Genomic DNA, 22,998 nt, shown 5'->3' with positions numbered 1-22,998 from the left:
CTACAATCCTAGTATTTTGTTCCGGCTGTTCTCTCTGATTTGTAGGACATGCCTCCCCTCTATTCTCCTGACTTTGGCCTTCCCGGCCCTGACTACTCTCGCTGGCCCCACAATGAGATACTGTCCCATTGCCCCTGGTATCCCACTCTGGTTCCGTCCTTGTCCTGTTACTCGGGGATACTATGGACCCGTCCCATTCCCTCAAATCAGCTCTTAATTCTGAATAGGGTCTTGGCCGTGGTCCCCTTAGATCCATTGGTCCTCTCGGACCTCCCTGTTCTGAATTGGGACCGACAGTTGTGTCTAATGGGGTATTCCATGTTACTGATCCTGGCAATTGTTTCCATGCATTTGTCACGTTATTCCTTCTTTCCATCTCGATCCTTTCTCTATCCAATTGCCTTTGTTGTTCCTCTCTATCTCTCTCAGGGTTATAGATCGAAACTATGGGTCCTATGGTAACAGGCACCTGAAGAGCATCTGGCAATCCCACAGACTCAGCCCTTTCGGTGGTTGGCATTTTCTGCACCACAAACCTTCCCACTACACTCTGTACAGTGTTGTTTGGAGGTGTTTCTCCGCCTTTGATAGGTGTCCATTCCGATATAGGGAGTGGTGTATATCCCTCTATGTCATTCCCATCTTCCCTTGCGAGCCCTCTATCTTCTATTAACCCCACTCTCGGAGGTGGTCTATCCATTAACAATCTGTTTATCAGATTGTCCTCCGACTCGCTTTCCTCGTCTTCTTCCATGAGGTTTCCTCCTCCTCCTGCCACCTCCCTCATCGGATACATTTTCTCCACCTCAATAGTCTGTACCCTCCAACGCTTTTCCTCCTCATCCCATTTGGAATCTCGCACTGCCCTTACCGATCGCGTCAGTCTTTGTTGACGCCTGTTCAAATTTCGGTCGTGTGCAGCCTTAATCCATGCATTAAGAGCCTCAAACTGTGTTGGTCTGGGCGAGGGTTTCAATGAGGACATGGTTGCCTTTAGCCGATGTAACAACTCTAACTTAAACGTTCCATACTTCGGGAACTGCATTTCCTCATTTCCTCCCGTAAGCTTATTCCAAGCCCCAATCCATAGTATGGTATGCAGCCCAACATTCGTTGCCATATAATGAGCTGGCGTACCCTCTGGGGGAGCCTCTTCCCCGTAATAATGTTCACTTAGTTTACGTTTAAAAATCCCTTTCAAACACTTAAAACACTTCATGATTTCTCTTTTCTCCGCGTTCGTTTACTTCCTGATGACACTCCACCAATCTCAGCGCCGTTCTCACTAACTGGCCTATCCGTACGCGACTTTCCTCCGACGTCACTCTAGCCGCCCAACCAGAGCGCGGCTTTAGTTAACGTCACACCAACCGCTCAATCACAGCGCGGCTCTAGCCGACGTCACCCGTCCCCCTTCGCAGCAGTTCCCCTCCTTTCTCAGCTCGTCTCCTCGGTCATGCACGCGTCCCATTCATACTCCGAAAAATGATTACTTCCGTCCAAGCGATCACCTTTCTTTGACTGTACGCCCACAGTCTTTCTGTAGTTGTCACCTTAACTTGGCGAAATGTCTTTCCGATTACTTCCAGACAATCGCCTTCTCCGATAGGTTACTCACACACAGTAACTTTCGACCAGCGTCCGTTACTCATACACTCACTCTTACACTCCCCCTATCTTGGATCCACGGCGGTCAATGGTACCTCGTGACCTCCGTACTATGGTCGACAACTACCCTGGATGTTCGATACACCCAAAACCACTTAAGCTCTGGCCTGAACTTAAGATTTCACCAGTTAACCCGTTTACCAGGTTACCAGTTTACCAGGTTGCGCGCGCTCACAACCTTCTCTCATTCACACTACAGGCATTCAACTCCGCAAGACATTACAATACAAATACAACACAAAACACCGCAATCTGTTCACGCATGACCCTTTTTATACTCACTCTCCGATACTGCTGCTTTTCTCGCACCGTCTGCACCTTTCGGCACACGATTCTTCCGCTGCTCGTCTCTCGGCGTCTCGGGCCTTGGGGTAAACTAACCTCTCTAGATTACCTTCCTCAAGAAGATAACCATCCTCACTCTGCTACCAACTGCTAACGCGGGATTACTGGTTACTAATTATCTTACCAAATCCCAAACTATGTCGACTGAATCGTTGGTACCTGTCTTGGAGTAAAAGGTAATCTCGCAATAAGTCAATCAATTTAAGAACTTACACCACTCTAAATGACCACTGACCAAATTTAAGTTTTAAAGATTTAATATAAAGTCAAAGATAACTGAAGATACAAACTTCTCAAAATGAGATTCAAAAGGTAAATCGGTATCACTATGAACATGAACTTCTTGAATAATCTAAGTCTGAAGAACAAGATTATAAGTACAAGCTCAAAAACCATAAGGGTTGTCAAAATAGATATAAGTTGCAATCTCAAAGTCATTACAGAAAAGAAAATTAAGGTTAGTCTGTCCCTACACTATACTAAATGACATCCCTACTTAGCAAGATCTTAACCCTCTAGGTGTCAGCCGTGGTGACTTCCTAAGAAGATCACGCACTTCTCTTTGTCTCTTCTCTGATAATGGGTCTCTCCTGATCAGTCTATCTGCCTACCCATCCGCTTCCTTAGGCTCCCAAAATCATCTGCTCTGCTCTCCTCCCGGGTCGCTTTCCCTAATACCAAATCACATTTCCAATAGAAACGCCCCTTAGGACGCCCCTCACGTGGTACATCTTTGCGCGGCAAACTCCATGATGGTACTCTTGAAGACCCTCGTTATAGTTGACCTTGGTTCCCAGGCTTCTTCTTCAGTGCGCTGATACCCCCTGAAATTCCTGGAAACTCCTACAGGCCTGCGCAAGGCGCCACTGAACAAAGTCCCTTTCATTCGAGCTGATTAGGACCCTCGCACCTGCATACATCTCATCCTGCAGTGGGCCTCAAATTCCAGACTCCACCATATCTTTAGTCATAAAACACTCTCAAAGCTCTGTGCTGGACACCTCTCGACCTCTTTCCTAACGAGCACATGACGATTTAAACGACATGACATTATCTGCTCAGGCCTACTTGATTTACATGCAGCAGGTCCCTGCACTCTTAAAACGTTAACTTGATTTAAACAGCAAACATTCTTAACTAGCATACGTTTCTAAAATAACACATCTATAAAGCATATACTTTTAACCCTAAGTTCAATAGTACATTTGGAAGAACCATGTCAACCTTATCTCACATTAATTTTAGCAGCACGTTCAGGTTTGCCGTGAATTGCCCTAAGGCCTACACATAATACTGGATTTTCAAAGTTACATTTAATTCGGACATGAGTCTTTTAACATGAGAACATGAGGTTTTCACATATATTCCAACATTTCTACATTAATCTCACACCGTTATAATTATAGTTACTCTACTTAACATTCTATACATTTCACTACTAAATATAAAACACTCGTGTGCAAAACATGTTTAAACTAACTACGTGCTTGTAAATATGGTGTACTTATACATTTTTTCCAAACTTGTGCTCTCTCAAAACCACTTACCTTGCGCTCGCCGCATCGCCTCGTTGTTTTCTTATTCGCCTGCTCGATTCACCAGCACCACACTGTAATTTCCACCGTAGTACCTGTGTTGTATACCAGTAACATGAGGCTATTTATATGATTGGATAGATAGCATAACAATGCAACTTTCTGTAGACCTTTGTACTTTGATGCCATTCATTTGTACAGATCTTTGCAAAATATGTTCCTCATTTAGTTGGTATGCTTTAAATGTCCTACCCACCAAGTGAACTATCCGAAAATAACTCGGTAGGAACCTTTGTTTCTCATGTGATACTCAAAGTAGCAGCCCCGCCATCCCTACAATCACTCAGACATACTATGTCAATATTAAACCAAACAAGAAGTTGCAGGACAACCAATATAAGGAAAGTATTTGCTACTAGTCCAGCCATACACACACATCCCTCCTCCCTGACTGAGGGGAGTTTTTCTTTGAAGTTGATGCACAGCATATGAATCTAACATAGATTCATACTGCAAAAAAACACGCTTTACTAATCTGCTAATATAGTTGTGTGTTATTAGCGAAGTGAAGTGGCAAACAGTGACAAAAGCAACTGCAATAATTACTGTATAACACAGTACATAATATGGCGGAGAAATACACTTTCTGATTGCGGCACCTGTGGTGTGGAACATTGTTGGTGCTTGATCCATGCCAAAGTGAGGCTTTCAAGATTCCACCGTGGGCATTCACATACAAAACTTTACAGTAAACGGTATATACTTCGAACCCAACAACTAGCTGGCAGAACGGCGTTCAGCTTAATAATCTAAAAAAGATTAAGGGCCAGATGTAGGAAATTTTAATTTACCACCTCCTAAATACCGATTCATACCGAATCGGTATTTAAGAGGTGGTAAAATAGAGGGGGGGGAGATGTAGGTATTTCAGGGTCGGTAAATACCGAATCGTTAAGATTCGGTATTTACCGATTCTGTAAATACCGAATCGGTATTGCCCATTGATTCCTATGGGCCTTGCAGCCCATAGGAATCAATGGGCAATACCGATTCTGTAATTACAGAATCGGTAAATACCGATTTTTGCAAGGGTGCAGGGGGTGTCACTTTGACACCCTCTGGCACCCCAAAAATAGGCATGTGCGCCATGTGGCACACAGACATGCCCTAAGGGCATGTCTGTGTGTCACATGGCACAGGTGTGCATGCACACATGTGCATGCACACCTGGATTCGGTATTTTACCACCCAATTGGATTGGGTGGTAAAATACCGAATCTGAAAGGCCTGCGGCACTCAAAGATGTGCTACCTACATATGCTTTTACAGACTCGGTATTTTTACCGAGTCTGTATTTACCGATTCGGTAATTTTACCGAATCTGTAAATACAGAATCGGTAAAATACCGATTCTGTAAAGCATGCTCCTACATCTCAAAATCCAATTACCGGTCGGTAACGGGCGAATTCGGCCGTTACCGACCGGTAATTGGCCACCTACATCTGGCCCTTAGGGTCTTATTTACAAGCCCCTTGCGCCGCCAGTGCGTCACTTTTAATATGGGAAAAAGTAAGGCAACGGTGGTGCAAGGGGTTTGTAAATAAGCCACTTAGGCCCAGATGTAGGTAAAACTTATTTACCGATTCTTATTTACCGAATTTTACCGATTCGGTAAATAAGAATCGGTAAATAAGAAGGGGGGTATGTAGGAACATCCAGATGTTCCAATTTACCGATCGGTAAATATCTGTATTTACCGAATCGGAAAATACCGACCGGTAATGCTCCATTCATTCCTATGGGCTTTGAAGCCCATAGGAATGAATGGGGCATTACCGGTCGGTATTTACCGATCGGTAAATACCGATTTTGACAAGGGTGCAGGGGGTGTCACTTTGACACCCTCTGGCACCCCCAAAAAAGGTTCGGGGGCCATATGGCAGGCATACCTGCCCTAAGGGCAGGTCTGCCTGTCATATGGCACAGGTGTGCATGCACACATGTGCATGCACACCTGAATCGGTATTTTAACATCAAATACAATTTGATGGTAAAATACCGATTTTGTAGGCCTTGTGGGACTCAGAAGAGTCCCACCTACATATCAATTTTACCGGTCGGTAAATATACCGGTCGGTAATTTTACCGGTCGGTAAATATACCGGTCGGTAAATTTACCGACCGGTATATTTACCGACCGGTAAAATTACCGATTTGCAGCGTAACAGTCCCCCTACATCTCGGTAGCCAAATACCGGTCGGTAACGGCCGAATTCGGCCGTTACCGACCGGTAATTGGCCACCTACATCTGGCCCTTAATCTTTAAAATTGGCAATATAGGTCATTTACTTTTTCAATTTTTATGCTCTAAATTTTGTTTTTCCATTTTTTTCCCACCCAATTAATATTTTTGATTATTTTAAGCCTTTAGGGCTTTGTTTATTTTCACCCACATTTAGGTCTTAGTATTTTGCTGCGAGCATATTTAATTTACGTTCACCTGGAGCTATTAGTGTTCGTATGTCTTCTACCTCCAGTTGTTGGTGCTTAATTGTTTTCCACTCTTCTGTAACCACATTTCATTGCCTTTCTCCTCCAACTCCTGATATTTAATTCTCTCCATATGGATCCCCATATTTCAGTATTTTACTTCAGATAAGTTTTCTGTTGTCTTTCATGCTACATCTCAGTCTTTCAGCACTTTCTGTCGTTAGCTCTTGCTAGTTCTTCAGTTCACCTTTTTCCGTTGTAATCCATGTTATTTTTTTCTATCCATATCTCAGAATGTCAGCTCATTTGGAGGTCTGGTCAGCCAACAGCTTTAGTTATTTCACTACCCTTATGTAATTACAAAAATCCTTAAAAACACATATACATAAAGGGGCTTTGGGTCATTCCTCTCTAACTGATGGTCTGTTTAACTTTCATTTACATTTTGCTTATGCCCATCACAGAATATTGTATGTTTCAGTCGTCAAGCAACATCTCCATTGACCCTCTTGCACTTCGAGAGACCACATTTTGCCTAAACACAAGTGCACATTCACAAAAAAAGAATTCAGGTCAGAGCTGATGGGCCAATATTTTAATCCACCAACCTTTTTTGATTTCCTTTCTTTACCCCCATTTATTATATATTTTTTTAACAAAATGTTCTTGTGATATACATTACAATTTAAAAAAAAAATGTTTTCTAAACTTGTTCTAAGTATGCCTGCCTGCCTGCTAGGAAACTCTCCAACTGTTCTTTTAAAATGATAGCAAACACAACAAGATGATGGATGGACTGCTGAAACTTTTCAACCAATTGCCCCCCACTCAAGAGATCTGGGTTTAATCCATCATTCTTTTGCTCACTATGCCACCCCAGTTTGGACCCAGCCATATGCAAATCAGTCTTGACCCTGCTCCTTATGGAAACAGTCCAGCCCAAACTGCCAGGCCAGGTCCTCCCTGGACCGGAAACAAGAATTGCCGAACCTGTGTCAGGGTTTCACCCCTCATCAGCCAGGCTAGCTTGAATCCAGTGGCACAGTAAGCAAGGGACCCATGTCTTGGCATACTCGTGGCCTCTTAGAGCGAACATAGCAAACACAACAAGATGATGGACGGAGTCCTGAAACTTTTCAACCACTCACCCCCGTCAAGTGTTCTTGGTTTTATCCATTGTTTTTTTGCTCACTTCGCCACCCCAGTTTGGACCCAGCCATATGCAAATCAGTCTTGACCCTGCTCTTTATGGAAACAGTCCAGCACGAACTGCCAGGCCAGGTCCTCCCTGGACTGGAAACTAATAGTGGGTGGAGAACTCCACTACGCCCGCAGAGTGTGCGGAGTTTTGCCTACTCCATGCTCTGCGAAGTAGGCAGAGTAGGCAAAACCCCGAACACTTTGCGGCGGAGCAGAGTTGGCCTTCCACCAGCCTCCCACCCGCCCTATTACCAATTATGTAAAAAAAAAATTTTTAACGATTTAAAGAGTTATAAAATGCCTTACCTTATCTACGGCGTCCCCGGGCTTCCCTCTTCTTCCATTGCGACTTCTTCCTCAAAACAGCGCATTTGCAGGTGCCCGCGCGTGTGCATTTTTGAGGAATGTGCATGCGCTGGCTCCCGTGCATGCACAGTTTTGAGGAAGAAGTCACGATGGAGGAAGAGGGCAGCCCGGGGACGCCGCAGATAAGGTAAGGCATTTTATTACTCTTTAAATCGTTTTTAAAAACATTTACATAATTGGTAATAGGGTGGGTGGGAGGCGGGTGGTGCATAGCTGAGCTACGCAGGGTTTGCAGAGTTTGTTTTGAACTCCGTGGCACTGCCCATAGCGCCACTACGCACACTACGCCCAGGGTTACTGGATACAAGCATCCTGTGGCCGGTTTCAGTGTATCACCCCTCATCAGGCAGGCTAGCTTGAATCCCAGCCTGGCAATACGGGCTGGACTGTTTCCATGAGGAGCAGGGTCAGACTTATTTGCATATGGCTGGTCCAAACTGGGGTGGCTTAGTGAGCAGATGAACAATGATGGTTTCAACCCAGATCTGTGACTGGGGATGAGTGTCTGGAAAGTTTCAGCACTCCGTCCATCATCTCATTGTATTTGATCTATTAAAATGATATGCAATTATTTATTTTTTATTTAAATCTTTTTTTGCAAGCGTAGGACTGCCACGTTGCAGCTTTTTTTGTTTTTTTGTCTATTTATTTTTGTGGCATATGATTGTAATAGATAAATATGGCACTTGCTTGACAAGGATATATTTAGTGGCTTTGCCAATACTTCTTACACTAGTTATCTATATTTCACATTATTTGCATCTAAGGAACGGATTATGAGTTTGGTGGAATTCCATACCAAGATTCCCTGTGGCTGAAATTATTGTTAATAGACAGTTTCTCCACATGGAATTTCATCTATTATGAGTTAGACCCTTTAGATTTGAGAATAACTGTGTGGGCATGGAATTGCCATGTAGACTTCTGCACGGTTGTTCCCTATTCTGAGAGGTGTAATGCTCCCATGTTCTACCTACTATTTAGAAGGTGGTAAATGGGAGCAATCACTTCCTTGCAGGGAGGGCATGGGGGAGAGGGAGCAGTAAAGTAGGGAAGGGCAAGAGAAAAACTGTTTTCACAAGAGGGAAACTACATGCCAAAGAAAAACGTTGTCAGGGATCCGGGGAAGCAATTTTACTGGGTGCTATCACCAACTAGTAAATTCGAAGTTCAGTGTTGCCACACCTTGAAAAATCAGGTTGTGGAACACTGGGCCATTCATGATCAGATAGCATGGAATTCCATAAAAGAATTCTCTCCGCCTGACTTCTAATCATGACCCATTAGTTTTTTATTATTTATTTTATTATTTTTAGTTCAAAGCTCATAAAAAGTGGGAAAATCTGCAAACGTTGGTATATTTCTCCTTGGCAGTGTAAAATTAAAACCACGAACACAAGAACTCATTAAGTATTTTAGAGCTGTCTTATCTATTTCTGGTTATTATAGCAAACAGTGGCACAGTTGCAATGCTACAAAAGAATATAAGGAATTTTAAACAAATTGTTGTTCAATTTCCACCTCCAAACTCTTCTAATTTCTTAGAATATGAGCAAGTAGCCAGTGTTTTGTCTGAGAAAAGTGGTAGTCCTCGTTGCAGATATTGTTTCATCTTATTTTTTTTTCGTTCTATCTTGACTCCTCAGCTGTTGTTCCGAATTCTTTCAAATATACAGAGTGGGCTGATCTCCTTGGACAGAAGTATTTCCCTTTCACTTAATGCTGTTGGCTGTTTGGTATATCATTTCTCACACACTGAACTGTATGCATTATATGAGAGTCTATTTTACTATTTTAATGTAACTGAAACACAGTGCTTTCAATTATTTATCTTATGTATACATTTTATTAAAAACCAATCGTTTCTGTTCTGTTTTCCATTGCAACACGTTTTTTAAAAATATTTTCACCTCGGCTAAACATGCAAGTCAGATCTTTTGGCATTGTCAATGTTTTTTTTTTTAGGTATTGCATTTCACTGACTTTTTTTCTACTTGTCATTGTTCCACAGCTTTTCCCCCCAAGTCGCAGTGTTTTGGTGCCTTTTTTCTCGAGTATCTATGAATCAGGCTGTTTCCCCTTGACTGTGATAGTTTAAATCAGCATGGGTGAACTGTGAGTAAAATCAGTAAATACATTTGCTATGGCGGCATCTGTTTAGCAGACAACATGAAAGTAATGTATAACCTCAGTTTATAGTTCATAGTTAAGAGGTGGCCCAAGAATGAACCACGGCAGTGGCCTCTTACATACACATTTGTTTGCTTTTATGGTCCTCCCAGATCAATGCAAAATATAAACCAACATATAAAATCCGTATCGCAGCATGGGGCCATAAGACAAGCAAGGAAAATAGGTCCCATCGCCAGGTTTGGAAGTAAAAACAAATTACGGCTCTAAATGCATTAAACCTCTTAGAATACTGACACCACTGCACCTGCTAAATTAATTAAAGCCACACCACTGTACATAATAGACTAGTGTGCGTGGGTCCTCGGATACCCTTTTGCCCCGTAACTTAGGGTGGGCTAGAATGAAGAAGAGACCTGCAAGCTGCATTTCTACTAACACTTATGAAATGTAGGGTTTCTGTTTTTAGGTCTCGCCTAGCCATCACTTGCGCTGTCACTTCGAGACATGCTGTATTCAGGATATGGACATTAGTCAACACCCATCTTTCTAATTGGCTCCTTACTGTTCTTTGTAAGTGGCTGCTTTTCATTAGTTAATATGGTCACTGGTCCCTCCTTTTTAGGTCGAACCTGTGCAGCGCATACGCTGCTCTATGAGCCATGCTGTATTGGAGTATGTACTTGAAGCCCCGCCAACTCTCCACCCATATTTGTCCTTGGCTTGTGTCATTGTCCTTCTTAAATTGTGGCTTCTGATTTGTTATTAGGCTTGTTCGTCCCTTCTTCATACCGCCTTGTCTTCATTTGTAACCTTCCATGAGGACTGGTCCTTTTACTTCGGTGGTTACACAGTACGTCTCCTTCAGTCTGTAAGCACATTTTTCATTTATGAGTTTCTCATACTGCAGGAGGGCAGGACGGTCTCTCGTGCGCAGTTGTGACCACCAGCTTGTTCATTTAACTCATAGCAAACGGGGAGCTCTTCAAGGGTCATGGGAGACAGAAGGGGGCAACTCAGAGATGCCTTCAAGCCTTTGGCATGTAATAGGTCTCACATTTGTGAGAGTTTAAGCAATTGGCATTGTAAATGACAATGCCTTTTATTTATGTTTTAAAAACCAAAACATAAATAAAAGGCATTGTCATTTCCAATGCCAATAGCTCAAACTCAAGTAAATGCTAGACCTATTGCAGATGCTTGTTTTTTGTAACCTCCCATGGAGACTGCCCCTCTTACATGAGGTGTTATTCGTCATGCTATTTATTACTATCTGAGCACTCTTTTTTTTTTGTTTTTGCTTTTTTAGGCTCAGGAAAACTCACTCGTGCCCACGCTTACACCCTCTTCTCATAATTATGAACAGCTGCTCTTTATATTTGCTAACGGTGGCTCACCCTACTTATTAAATATAGTGGCATCGACATTTTTTATTTTACAATTTAAAGACAGAAAGTCTTTATTTTTTTTAAGCACCCCATGCCGCACTTTCACTTAAACAATGGCGGTACTGGGTGCCTTTCTTTATACGCAACTTGCCCTATTCATGTTAGTTTTTTCTTTAAAGTACCCCAAGCTGCGCTTTCTCTTTAACAATGGTGGCTGCATCCCTTTCTTTATGCCTGGCTCGCCGTATTCACATTAACAAACATATGTTTTTGGAAGCACCCCATGCCGAACTTTCACTTAAACAATAGCGGTCACGCGCCATTCTTTATGCACGGCTCACCCTATTCACATAGGAAACATACAAATCACTAGGTTTGTCTGTCGTTTTTGTCTGTGGCGGTGCGCAGTGTGTGGTGTCATTTTCTGTTTCCCTCGCGCTCACTGTGCTTTTGGACTCACTTGTCTTCCAGACTTTCTCAGTCTCCGGCACAACCGCACCAGTCATCATGGCTTACCATGGCAAGGCCCAAAAGTGCAGAAAGTGACGTCACCCATGGTCAGAGTTTTGTTTTTTAGGCACAAGGAGATTAAATGAGTTGCCCAGAATCCCAGTACGTTGGAGCCGATGCCAGAACCTGAACGGTGTTCCTTAGTCCAAAGTAAGCAGCTCTGGTTGTTACGCCACACGTTCTGCTTCATCATTTACGTGCCACATTGAAACAGAAACAAATATGCACCCACAAAAGAAGTTTACAAAAATCACGTGTGTATGTATACTTTTATCTCAAATTAAGGACTATTCCTTGAGCATTTAATTAATGCCTGTTAACATAGCTGCTGGTCCTAAATAGGAGACTTGTCAAAATACAGTATATTGTGCGACCACACAAAGTCCCAAGTACAGTTCTTTTTGCGGTGATTATGCAGATTTCATGCCACTTCTTAAAGATGTGGATTGTCCGCACGAAGTCACAGTGGCATTCCCTCGCCCTCTACCCGTCATTGCAGCATAAAGTAAGAAGCCAGAAATATGCAGTATGTATTTTCTAGAAAGGTATAATTTTGCTCGGGTTATTCTGGGTAACTGTGTCACTTTTCCAATAAGAAGACTTGTGAACTTTTACAGCATTTTAAATTTGCACTTGGGAGAAGCTGGTGTCAGCAGTGTGCAAACAGTATCTATCATTTGAAAGAGGCTGTAGGTGAGAAAGGCATTCCTAAACCCCAACAAGGAGTCTTCTACCTTTCTCTCAGTGGCTCTTTTCTTTTATTGATTTTTAGTTGCTGCTTGTCTCTTCATACAGATTCCCCTCTCTTAATCTTTCTCTCCTTCATTATCAATATTTTCCCTTTCTTCGTTTCTCCATGTCTCGTCTTTGTTTTCACTTTTTCTGTCCTCTCCCACTTCTTTCTGTTAGGACTTTTATCGCCCTTATTCTCACCTTCCCACTCTCTACCTTTCTCACCATCGCTGTTTTTAATCCAGCTCAGTTGTTCTTCTTTCACTGGCTCCTTCTGTTCTGTCTTTTCTGCGGTCCCCTTTGTCTTTCCTCATGGCTCACATACCTACCTACCTTCCTTCTTTCTGTCCTTCCTTTTTCCTCCCTTCCTTCTTTCTTTTTCTCTTTCTCCCTCATACAGTTTGTGCAATGTTCTTACTACCTTTTTATATGCAATATTTTATTTCATAAGACAAATATATCCAGACATATTATTTGCAACAGAACGTTTGTGTTACAAGATATAACATAATATGGATGGAATTGGATATTTTGAGTGGTTTCATAATGAAAAATACATATTCAGAATGGAAATATATGCCCTTACCTTTCTCCCACCATTGCTCCAACATGTTCCCAGATCAGTGCTATCCCAAGTCAGTAAGTAACACTCTGCCTTTCTCTTCCCTGCTAGGGTGTTGTTTCTTAACTCCAAGCTCATTGTAAGTCTCCTTGTGCTCATTCTCTACCCTCTCCTGCATGTTCAACTAAAAAGGCCCCTGGCTAGGAGGTTACATTACAATTATTACAATTAGATCAATAACGTGTAAAATAGTTGAAACAAACTGTTCTCAAATGTGAAAATACTTAATAAAACTTACAAAAAACAAGAACACACAATTAACTGTTCAAACTACTTATAATCCAACTTTACCATTAAAGATGGTTTTAAGTTACAGTTCCTAAGACACCATACATGAAATTCATACCTGTTTCAAAGTAAAAGTTATCATATATTAAATGTAGTGAGGTAACCCATTGTTTTTCCATGGAAGAGGTAGGCCTTGTAATAGTGAAAAACAATTTTGAGAGTTTTCTACTACAAGGATAGGTAAAACTTACATATACATGTCCAAGTTTTTTAATAAAATGCACCCTGCCCTATGGGTTGTCTAGGGACTACCCTAGGGGCGACTTCAGTGTGTTAAAAAGGAATGTTTGGGCCAGGCAAAAACTGGTTGCAATGGCAGACCTGATACTTTTTTTAAACGGTTAGTTAAGTGGGTGGCACAATAACCTGCTATTACCATTTTATTTACCATCCCTGTTTATAGGGGATACACTTTACTAGGGACTTATAGGTAAATTAAATATGCCATTTAGTTGTAGGCCAATTTTACTCTGTTTGGAGGAGAGAGCAGTTTAACGCTGGTTAGCATTGGTAAAGTGTATAGAGTGCTAAAGCCAACAAACTCTAATTTAGAAAACAGGATTTGTGAAGGCAACACGTTTGGGAATGACCCTGCAGAGAGGGCCAGATGCAATAGAAACCCGTTTTCTGAGGCTCAAAAATATGTGTTAGTACAAAAGAAGAGAGTTGAGAGTTTAGGAATGATTCAGTCACTTTAGCTATCGGAGGAAGTAATGAGACTGGCCAATAGCTAGCATCAGGGATTTCCATACACGCAGTTCAGTACAGGAAGACCAAAGCCTGTTACACAGATCATTAAGGGATTCACTGATATGATGAGATTTTAGTCTGTGGAATTTAACAGGACAGGGTCTAAAGGGGAAGGAGAGGAGCTAGGTGGAGTCTCACTTACTTGTCTGATTGAGTGGTATGTTCATCTGGCTCTCCCAAAAGGCAGCAGGCATCTGACAAGCCACCATCCTCTGAACCTCTGGAGCCACAAAAAGTGAATCAAGTAGTTATGGGAGCTATGGGAAAGTCTGCTTCAAGTTCAAACCCACATCACTAAGCATACAGTCATTACACATGCTCTTCAATAACACCTCACTTCCTTGAATATGTTAAATATGTTGAATCAACCGTCCAAAAGAATCTTCGAAGAAAAATGATACATTCCATCCCTTAATTAGACTTTGGAACTGTGCAGACTCTTGTTCTTCCTCAACCTAGTATGCATTGCAGCAATTCAATACTGACTGACCGGTTCGGTACCAAAGTCTCAGTCTAAATATTGTGTCTTATGTATCATTTACAAAATGATTGCTGAGTTTTGGAGGTTGAGGTTCCAGCTTTCTGCTTCTTGTCTTTTCATCTCACCCTTTCCTAAATCATTGATGAGTTGAGGGAGAGTGGTGGTAAAGGCTGATTAGCATGTTGGCCCCAGGTACTGCAGGGATGAAGCCTAAAGTGCCAGGTGCTACTAATAATAGTGATGCTGCAGACGTCACTAATGGAGATGCTGGCGAAGGCCCCTGAATGTATGCCTTTGTGATGGTAAAAGATGCTCAGAAATCAGATCCGGTCAACCCCATCCTGAGAGATATCCGCTAGTTCCCCTTGTTAGGCATAAATACTATTCTTTAAAATAAAGAGTATCTGCTATGTAGCCCTCAATCTTGGCCTTCCTGTCTAAAGGATAATGTGTGCATCTCAGGAAGAATGAGAGGCACTGAGAGCAAATCTCGCCTACTCCTTGAAATCCAAATGGAAAAAGATGAACTTGAATTCTTGTGCTGCTTCTGGAAGCTGTGGTGAGCCAGAAAACAAATCCTCCCTACCTCCTCTTCAGCTCATGTGAATTGATTTCTCTGTCATTTTCCATTTCGTTGAATGCTATACAAGCTGATATGAATCATCGTGCAGCGGATCCCTGCAGAGTGAGCTATGCATGACTGTGAAGAGGAAATCATCCTCTTTCTGACCCCTCTTCTGCACAGCACTTGGAATGAGAACCACTCACCACTTCCACGGACATGCAAAATGGAGGGAGGCACATGTCTGCCTCGACATGCAGTCGCTAAAATTCCCATGGATAGGCTTTGGACACAACCTCTCTCAATCAGGAACATCTAAAGGATTTTTGAGAGCCCTGACCAGACGCATTTTGGGGGGCTCTGTTCAGAACAGCTTTAAATACATGATCCAGTTTCTGCTCTTTCATGCCCTCTTTGGCCATGTCACTCACACTGCACAGGCACACTCGTCCAAATTCTAAACGTGTTTGACTTCAATATTGTAACACATCAGCAGCTCACTATTATTACTGCAAATAATCTTTGTCGCGTGGTCTGATTTCTCATATGTAAAATCGTGTTGTTCTAAAAAGAAGAAAAAAAAGAAATTATAGATGTTTGAAACCTTAACACAAAACTTCTCGGCGAAATGTCTGTAATAGACTCTCACATATCATCCACGTTGAAAATAAATTAAAGGAATGCGTATTTAAACCAATCCTTTTAAGATTTATTTAAGGTAATCAAAGCAAGACTCTCTGCAGAACAGAGCTGGGCCCATCAGGGGGCCCCCTGAAAGGCTGGGGCCCTGGGACAGAACCAAACTTAAAACGTCTCTGCACCCAATAGGGAAAACTTAGCATCAGTGTACACAAAAAACTATAATTTCCGAGCCTGGCAGATTGGAGTCAAGGACCGGAAGATTCGAGGGAAGGAAGCAGGAGGTGGGAGTTCAGTAACATCTGTGTCAACCTGTTTCGGCTACGGGTGACTAGCCAAGGGTCCTTCCCTACTCAGTACAAAGGCAAGTGGTCCCCGACAACAGTGGGTATTGCCTTTCATTAAATACGGGCTCACTGAAAACTCAATGGAGTAAATCAGATGCCCAGCGAAATGACTTCATCTTGTCACCCGGCACGATATTGATCTAATGAATACAAACCATTCTTGCTCAGTCATATTATTGGAATCCATAGTCGCAAAGTGGGAGTGGTCCAGTTTGTGACCCTGGCCTCCATGTAGAAAATAGAAACCAATGACATTCCGAGGCTTTTCTGACCTCTATAATGTCTACCAGTGACGTAACTGGAAGACACTGTTAACTCTCAGAGGGAAGAAGGGGGAAGTTTCACGTGTTCACCCGCAACGCGGATGTGTTGGTGCGGTCCCGCGGGTACGTGGGCCGCAATACAAGGATGCTCGGCCAGTAGGGGTAGCCGTAGCCGTGTACACGTCACCACAGTGTCTGTATCCTGAGGTACCCCCGGCCTGCCGACGCCCATTCCGAGCTTATGTACCGCGCCTACAACCTCTAGCACCTTGCAAGTTTTCAGGCAAATATAGACAAATGCCCACTGGCAAAACCAGGAAGCACACGACACCTTGTGAAAACAACGATGGAAGAAAAAATAAAAGCAAGGCAAATAAGGCAGTGGGCAGGGCCCGCTCCTTACAGCTCGTGACCGCAGCCTCTCACCTAGTAGAGGCTTCTGCAGCCAGAGAAATTAAATAACTTGTTGACAGGGTTGTCCTTCATTGCTGGAAGAACACAAGCTTTATTACATTTCGGATATCCCATTGTAGGAGAGGGCACTTACTGTCCAATAATGACCGTGGCAGGACCGAGGAATGTAAATAAAGAGCAGCTGTGTATATTATTAATATTACAGACTGTCTCTTCATGGAGGGTCCATAGAAGGTCCTACTCAACCTATACATCCTAAATCCGTTCCGAAGTTAGCAGTCAGTTAGGGTATCCCCTCTCGGCTTCAGCAATATCTGTTTCGTGTCTCAGCTTACGTGGTCACACGTTTTTAACACTTTAATGCTCCCGACCAGCTTTTCACTTTGCAGCGTTTGGTTTCACTCTTTTATCTTTCGAAGGTAAAGCAGGTTTCCCAGGCAGACAGGGGATCTGAAAGGTGAGAAGAAGAGAAGCATTAGCTCTGCGTCAATGGCAGCTCTTCTGTTTATTGGCAGGGAGGAGTGGTGCGGGGGTTGAAGATCAAGAAGAAAGAAGACAAAACCCCCTCTACTCCTTGTATGTTTTTATTTTATGCGTGAAGCAGGAAAGGTGTTTGAGCCCTCTGTTTATCTGTTCTTACTTCCCACTGGTCCTTCTGAAGCAAGGCAATCCTGACTTTCACATGTATATTTACCAAACATGTATTTCACTTCTTTTTTTTTATTTATAATCCTCTCTGTCAAATGATGAAATACACCTTTTCCTATTGCTGAAAGGGTTGAGACCAGTGGCGTAGCAAAGTCAGGTGGTACCCGGTGCGGAAATTTTCTTATCACCCCCTCTTGACAAAATGGCAAAAATATGTGTTTAAAAAAACATATGTTTGCCATTTTGTCACCCCCCTCAGTGATGACACCCGGGGCGACCCTCACCCCCCTTCCTACGCCACTTCATAGAACGGGTTGCATTTAATTTTCACAGGCGCCTGCATACTACCTCCAATTTGAAGAATAGCTTTTGTAAATTATTACCATATTCAAATTCACTAATTTAACCTCGGAGCCCACAGACCTGATATTTTATCTCCGTTTTGTCGTGCCACCAAAAGTAATGCCCTTGTGGGCAAGTCACCATATCTTCCAGTACCTCGAATTGTAAATTTATTTTAATATTAAAAAAACTGTGTAGTGTAAATATTGACTGTACATTGTATTGTCAAGAAAAAACATTTTATCACTCACCTCATCATCATTTTCTGTTTGTATAATGTGATTTCAGCAGCACTTCACATCTGAAATGCTTCTGCTGAAATACATCGGCAAAAATATATAGATAACCTTGAGAGATTGGATATGTTGACAAATGGATAGACCGAAATACATTTGCCCACCAAGGTAACCTACTGATATAATCAGGGCTTTAAATTGGATGAAAAACTGGGCAGTCTCTCAAAGGGGCGTGGCCAATGTAAATAAGGGTGTGGCTTAAAAATAGGTAAGCTAAAAATCTGCACTTAGCATAGTGTGCTGCCTGACTTGTATTTTGCTGTTACTGTCATTGCATCCAGATGTATGATACAACAAGTAACATCATACCTAGACAAGTCAGGACTATTGGCTTTGTCAATGGTTGTTAGTTGAATAAGGTAAATAAGCAGCAAATATGGCTTGTATATAATATTAAAAAAGCTTCCACTTACAGCCCTGGTGACACCACAAAAATGTTCCTGCTCCTGAGTTTCAAAAAGAGAATGGAAATCCAGAGAAATGACTCTTTAAAGGATTTCCCTTCCCCTACAACCTCACCTGGTATGACAACATGCCGTAACTTCTCCACGAGTGAGACGTGAGCAGTGTGAGCACACACATATCGATGTGCCTGCTGTCACTGCAGTCTGGAAAAAAATGGACCGCCTGTGCCAGGGCACAAAACAGAGCCCGTTAGAGACCTGTTTCGAGGCCCCGTTTAAAAAACTGCAGGTGCTCAGCACAGGTGAGACCCGGCTCACTTTAAGCCCTGGATATAATATCCAAGATACAGATTACACAATGAAATCTCAGCTATCTGAGGTATCTTACTGAAACTGGAGCCTGAACCCTGCAGGTGACTTTTTCCCTGATCAGCTTTCCTCAAGCTCTTATTTTCCACTCCACGGAGACATCATAACTTCAATAGATTTGAAGGGCTTGATTCAGGAATGTTGTTAAAGTTGCTGAATATCATTCACGCTCCCACTGTTGCCCATAGCCTGTAGACACCACTTAACCCTCCCCCAAACTTGATGGGAAAACATTCTTTATGATGCAGTCTTTTCTACGCATACCTTCACCATGCATGTTTTTGCCACACAGATACCATTACCACGCATGCCTTTACCACCCGCTAATGAAACTGTCATTCTTGCCCCAGTATGATAATACTCTGTATATTGATTATTGTTTTTATTTTCAGAAAGTTGTAAACTGTCTTGAGAAAGGCGCTGGCCGCCGAAACGCGTCGACACACAACTTATCCACTCATGTTCATGTATTTTTTATGTATATATACTTTCTAAGGAAGGTATATTTTTAATTATTGATGCAAGATACATGTAATTTTTTTATGTGACTGTAATAAATTTTGTTACCACTTAGAAACTGTTCTGCTGCCAGTGTTGGTCTTTATAATATTGTCTGATATTTTTGAAATACTGCCTAGGTATTGTTTTCCTCAGATTTATTCCCTGACCTAGGGGTTGATTGTTACTTGCTTAAACAGGGAACACTTGTTGTTTACAAGTATTCTTGCCCCAGTATGCACTACTTATACCTTTACATAGTACATCAGTCATGACATGTTCTATGACATCATTGATAAAATTAACGCTGACATCTGAAATGACATCATTGATGAAAACTGTGCGCACCGGGGCCACAAGTTGCAGTTAATTCAGGGCTTGAGTTCCAGTCATTTGAGTTAACTATAACTGGTGATTTTCATTTTTTTCAGTTTAAAAGGTATTGTTACAACTGGCATTGTCACCTAACTATAACATCACCGTAACCTTTGTTTTTTTCAGTGTATTTCTAAGTTGTTTTTTCATATACCTAAGGTTATTTCAAATACCTTACTATAACTGCCACTTTAACTTTTGTTTGTCAATGAAAAATTTCATATATATATATATACTTATTCGATGTGAGCGCGGCTTCGTCTAGGGGTGAACTCTTTCCATTATGTTTAACGGTGGCCCAGCCGTGAAGCCAGCACTGCAGCAAAAACAATGGGGTCCGTGTGTCTTTGAAATATAAAGAGATAAAGAGATCGCTATGGAATGTCGAAGGTATATTTACTGGATTCCCTTTTGTACAAAACTGTAGCCCACTGTAGGGCGTTGGAAGAAATCATTTTAATGGTAATGCAGCACCTACTGGGTAAAATATGATGAAACTACAAGTACCATGATGCACTACGATATACATGCACTTGCTGAGCCAATAAAAAGACCTAATGAACTAATTGATGGTTTCAAAAATCTTGCTTGTACTTGTCAGCGGCAGCCTGTGATCAAGAACAGTCTGAGTTCGAAACATGTTAGGCGATAGCAGGGTAGCAGGGGTGATCATATATCGACCGCCAGGGCCGACAGGACGCTTTTTGGAGTCCATCGGCCATGCCATTGTAACTAGATTCAGTCAATTCCTGGTCCTCGGGGACTTTAACATACATCTAGATCAAATGGAAGACCCTGAGACCAAGAAGCTGTACGAATCTTTGGATATCTTCAGCTTCACTCCGTATGTGATGTCTCCCACTCATGAGAAGGGCCACATTTTGGACCAGATCTTTTTAACCTGTAACATTATTTTAGATAACCCCCTTCCTATTGTTTGGTCTGGCCATTTTATGCTCACTTTCAGGCTTAAAAAGGATCTGAGTAGGACACAGTCTCATTGCATTCAACAAGCTAAAGCATATAGATCCTTTAAGCAGATAACGCCCGACTCTCTGGCGGAAATACTGAACCGCCCTCCTATTCTTGTGAAGGACGCCTCAGAAGAGGGGACGCATGCTCTGGAAAGCTGGCTCCAGAACTGGGCACTACATCTTGCCCCACCTAAGATGCGTATCTCCGTACAGGGAAAAACTTTGTCTCCCTGGTTCACGAAGGCTTTAAGAAAAAGTAAAAGGGTGTGGAAATGCCTTGAACGCTTATAGAGAAAAAGTTTTAATCCAATAAGTGAAAACACATATAAACAGGCACTCAAAGAGCAATACACAAAAGTCCGGGGCGAGAAAAAAAAGCTTTCTGGCAAATAAAATTGATCAAGCCAGAAACAGAAGTCGAGAATTGTTTAAAATTATGAAAGATTTTGCTTCTCCCAACGTCACTCAGAGCCCCTTCACTCCCACCCTTGAATGGACGAACCAGGTTGCAAAATTCTTCTTCGATAAAATTAAGTCTATTTAAGACTCATTTGTCAAATCTACTTGTATGAGTCAGGATGGTGTGTCAGATCCTAAAGGACATTCTAGGGAAGAAATACTTCTGTATTTCCCCCCTGTGTCTCTGGATACTTCACTTGCCATCATGAAGTCTGGGTGGCCATCAGATCCATGTCCTGTGAAAATAGTGGCATCTGTAGCTGAGGTTTTGAATCCAGCTGTGAATCAAGTCCTGAATCTGTCCCTGTTAGAAGGTAAGGTCCCAGTGAAGTGGAAACAGGGAACAATTCTTACTCTTCTGAAGAAACTTTCAGCGGACCCTACAGTGGTAAGCAACTATAGGACCATAACACTGCTTCCTTTTTTTGCCAAGGCATTGGAGAAGTATGTGAATGTGGATACCCATGATTTATTTTGAGGCCACCAATGCTCCTCATCCCAGTCAATCGGGGTTTAGAGCTAATTACAGCATTGAAACGGCCTTATTGGAAGTTACTGAAACTATCAAAGCCACCCTTGATAGAGGAGGCAAGGCAGTACTGATACTGCTGGACCTCTTGGCGGCTTTTGATACCGTGCCTCATGGACGACTCCTACAGAGACTCAGGGGCATATTACCAAGGCGGGCGATATGTGAATATCGCCGCTTTAGCAATTAGCGACAGCTTGTAGGCGATAGCGAGCGGTTTGGGGCCCGATTTGCATGTCAGCGATATTTGTCGTTAACAACATGCAAAGAGGGCATACCCAACCTGTTAGCGACTGAAAGCAGTTGCTAACATCGCTATCGCCTATTAGCAAGGCAGGTGTAGCAATGGGAATATTCGCGCTAAGCGCGAATATCTCCAAAAACTAACGCCTGCTCAGACCAGTTCTTAGCCATTATATCCAATGGGAGTTGGATATTATGGCTAAGTCTCTGTTAGCGATAATGCGTGAATATCACTGGATTACCAGCGATATTCACGCATTTTGCCACTAACGCCAGATATTTTATCGCTTTAGAGATAAACGTTGCTAATAGCACGTTATCTCTGCGATAATATCCGGCGATGCTTGGCGTTAAAAAAATACTCGCTAAGCCCATTTAGCGATAAATATCTCTAGTTGTTGGTAATATGCCGTTCAGTGAATGTGGTATCGTGGGCACGGCTCTCAGGTGGTTCTGTTTTTTTTTTGGAAGGTTGTCAGCAATCTGTATGGTCTCCCCCTTTTTTTGCGGAGATTCCTCCGATGAATGTTGGCGTGCCTCAGGGCTCAGTTTTGAGCCCAACTTTATTTAATATTTATATAGCACCTCTGGCACCCCTTGCGGAACAACATGGGGCAAAAGTTATAACTTATGCTGACGACTCCCAACTGTTGTTCACGTGTGAGAAGGACGAGCCGTTTATTGAAAACTCAATCCATTTATGCCTGACTAAAGTGTTTGACTGGTTCCGACAAAACCAAGTGTCATGCAATTCCGCCAAAACTGAAATAATCTTCTTCGGACATACCCCAGGTGATGAATGGCGGAATCGGTGGCCCCAGAATTAATCACCACTTGCTAGCCCAGTTACCACCATTTAAAATCTGGGAGTCATGCTTGACTCAGATATCTCCTTGACGTCGCAGGTGCAATCTGTGGCTGGCATGTGCTTTAGACTCCTAAGAATGATGAGAACATTTTTACCTCTGCTCTCCTTGTCCCATAGGAAAACTGTGGTCCAAGCCCTGATTATGTCCAGGTTGAATTATGCCAATGCTTTATACCTGGGAATCCCTAATTACTTATTGGGCCGCCTACAGGTTGTTCAACATGCGGCCGCCAGAGCTATCTCTCTGGTAGGGGCTAGGAC

This window comes from Lissotriton helveticus, chromosome 5_1 (assembly GCF_964261635.1).
Source record: "Lissotriton helveticus chromosome 5_1, aLisHel1.1, whole genome shotgun sequence".
Classification (NCBI taxonomy): Eukaryota; Metazoa; Chordata; class Amphibia; order Caudata; family Salamandridae; genus Lissotriton; species Lissotriton helveticus.
This window is presented reverse-complemented; position numbering follows the sequence as displayed.